Source organism: Oryzias melastigma, linkage group LG15 (genome assembly GCF_002922805.2).
Source record: "Oryzias melastigma strain HK-1 linkage group LG15, ASM292280v2, whole genome shotgun sequence".
Lineage (NCBI taxonomy): Eukaryota > Metazoa > Chordata > Actinopteri > Beloniformes > Adrianichthyidae > Oryzias > Oryzias melastigma.
The window spans coordinates 27,429,822-27,432,964 of NC_050526.1; positions in this window are offsets into that span (position 1 = coordinate 27,429,822).

Consider the following 3,143-nt stretch of genomic DNA (forward strand, 5'->3'; position numbering starts at 1 on the left):
CAGCGCTCTGCTGCAGCTTTACCGCTCACTTTTTCTTCCTTTCTTTCTTTTTTACTTCTGTTTATCATTAAATCACCGGAACCTGCTTTCAATCCGCCACAAAATATAGACGTATATCCCTCCGCCGGTGCGAGCTTAAGTCTCTCCTCGACGGAATAATGATATTTTTGTCTCGGGGATGAAAAGAAAAACCCTCTAACAGCTCCCGCTTTTGCCCCGAATTCGGATCCTAATCTGAATCAAGCTGCAGTGCGGCTACTGGGGGGGTTTCGGAATTGCACCGAGCGGACGCTGCTGCACAGCCACCCCGAAGGAGAAGCTGCGCCAGCGGGCAAAACAACAACATCACCGAGCACCGACCTCATTGTTTTGAATGGAGCAGCGCCGCAGCTCGGAGCACTATTTTTAGGCGCAGTAAAAGTGGATTTTATTAGAATTCAGAGATCTAGTTGTGGTGGGGCGGCAGACACGCGCCTCCATCAGTCAGAGAGCAGGAAGCTCCATCACGAGGTGGGGATTTCCAGCCTCTGAACTTTTGAATGGACCCAGCTTACAGCATTTTCCAATCAGTGAAATCACCCTGGATCAAATCCTTTCAGCTGCAGACAGTAAAGTTTATTAGAATAAAGGATGAAGATGTGAGATGTTTCTCCTTCCACCCAGAAGCCCCTGGAGCAGATTCCTCCTGTCATTTTGCTCATTCCAGCCCAGTGCAGCTTGGCCTCAGGCTCTGGGTGAGGCAATGCGTCTGAAACCTGCAGACACAAAGCAGGATATGTTTGTGCAAGTCCATGTGACGTTGGAAAGAGGAAGCGAGATGTTTAGTCACGTACCCTCATCTGCCTCACCCATCTATGGAGGCCATTTGGCCGCGTGCCTGTGGCTGCTATGTGCACCGAGGCTCGCCTTCAAAGCTTTTTCCACAAACACAACCAGCCACTTGCTGCCACCAGAGCACACACATCTGAAAGTTCCCCCGCTGGAGCGCTCATTGTTACCTACTGTATTATTTACACATCACGAAATCCCAACAACAGCAGGAAGTGTTGTTGGGCTTCATGGTACGGTTGGGAAATGACTGTTGTGAGGAACAAAGCAAACAGATTCTCTCCTTCACATTGGTGGGAAACCGTTGCCTAATGCTTTGATCCTCCTTCTACTCTCCACGCCGTTTGTGCAATCAAATGGCTGCAGGGCCAGAAAGCTGTTATGCAAGATGGAGGCACGCTGGCATTCATTTAAGTCCTCACTGACCTGATTTTATAACAGAAGAGATGCTACAGCACACGCCCGGATATAGGCATGGGCATGGGGGGGACAAATGCTGCAAGTGCCCCGCCTAAATGTTGCAAAGATTAACTAAAGAAATAAAGTGAAAGACAAAAAAGAAAAACAAAAAGATTAATTTAGCGTCAACAGGGAACAAACCAGTGTTCTGCCTGTGCTGGTTCCATGCCCTGAAATTGAAGGAAGAGCATTGAACATAAAGCTACGGTCACACCACCATCGGCAACGCGCATTCATTCAATAAAAAGTCTATGTAAACACGAGTTTCAGGCTTCCGCTTTCAAAATTTCTACGTCCGTTTTTGGGTTAAAACTACAAAACGTTTGCATCAAGTTTAACCAGGTTGAAGTTTGATCAGTCAGGGACTTGGATTTGGTTGTGACGTATGGACGATCCTCCTTTGAGATCAAGAAGAATAATTTAATATTTGGGGCCTTTGCTCGAATTGAGTTTTATGACACCAAGTCTTTCATATATCGAAATAGAGCTGTGAGAGAAATAGCCTGAAATAAGATTCAAGAGATTTGAAACACTTCGACATTTGACGTCTTACAAATGATGGACATACGCTAGTAAACAGTTGAAGATGAAGAAGCCCACCCCTGCTGGTCCAGTGTGAACATCAATGGCTAATGTCACATGCCCGGTGTGAAAGTACCGTAAACCTTATATCAAATTGATCAATGGAGAAGATAGATGTATGGGTAGATGAACTGATATGATGATCTATGCATTTCAGGGGGTTGGAGGTATTTGACGCCCTAACTTGCCCTCCTTGATGTTCTACCTGCCCATAGTCGAGCTGGCAGAATGGAACTGAGGTCTGAGATGTTCACATTTATGACCGCTATATATAAACATATGACCCGCCCCCTGCCTAGTCATTCGAGTCTCAAAGCAGAGCGAGCAGCTGCACCGTTTGAACTTCTTCATTCGAAGCTAAATAAAGGCTGCGTGGAAGGTGAAGTCCAGGGGAAAACCCGGCCTGCGACAGCATCGCATCCCAGACGAGATGCTTTTTGTTTAATCTCTCTCTGAGCCCGTTCAATTTTATAACGCACATGTTTTATTGATGGAAGAGAAACATTAGGAATTCTCTGTGAAGCTGTCTGCTAAACAGAGCTCTGCTTTGGACGTTTTCTCCGTCTGCTCGCCCAAATCAATTTAAGATAACCTTTTTTGGAACGATTGAAGTGCGCCTCGGCTTAAACAGCTGCCTCTTTCTGCCCCCACGTTGAGAGAGGTTAGGACAGGACGGAGAGAAAAGTTTATATTGAAAGTTCAGCTACTGGGAAAGGCTAAATCTAATCAATGGATTGATTTTCCTTAAAAAAAAGGATTTTTGTTCTTTTTTAGTGCATAAATCCCAATTTTTGTGATATAAGCTCCTTTTTTGGTCAATTTAAATTGGTATTTGTGAGGAAAAAAAATCACAATAACATAACATTTTGGAATAATTCAAAAAAGCAATATTTGATTGATTTTAGAAGCAAATAGTTATTATTAACTGTGAACTGAAAGGAAAAATACATGTAGTGTGAACGTAGGAGGTGCTGTGCCTGCTCCATCACAGTTTCCTTCATCGGAGAGGTAACCATGGAGATAATCACAGCACCCCAACTACCATATATATCCTGTTTGCCCAGCTATTTTTAGCCTCTCTTTTGCAGCGTGAGGATTAGAGCTCTGATTTACATTTAGGGAGCTCAGAAACCTTTCTCTGCCTTTGGCTCTTGTTCATTTTAGCACATTTCCACGTTGAAGCAAAAGAAAATCAGACGTTTTAAAGGGAGTCGGATTCTACAAAAGGTACGAAATGGTGGAATTCAAATAAAATGGAGGGTGGAAAATGTGCC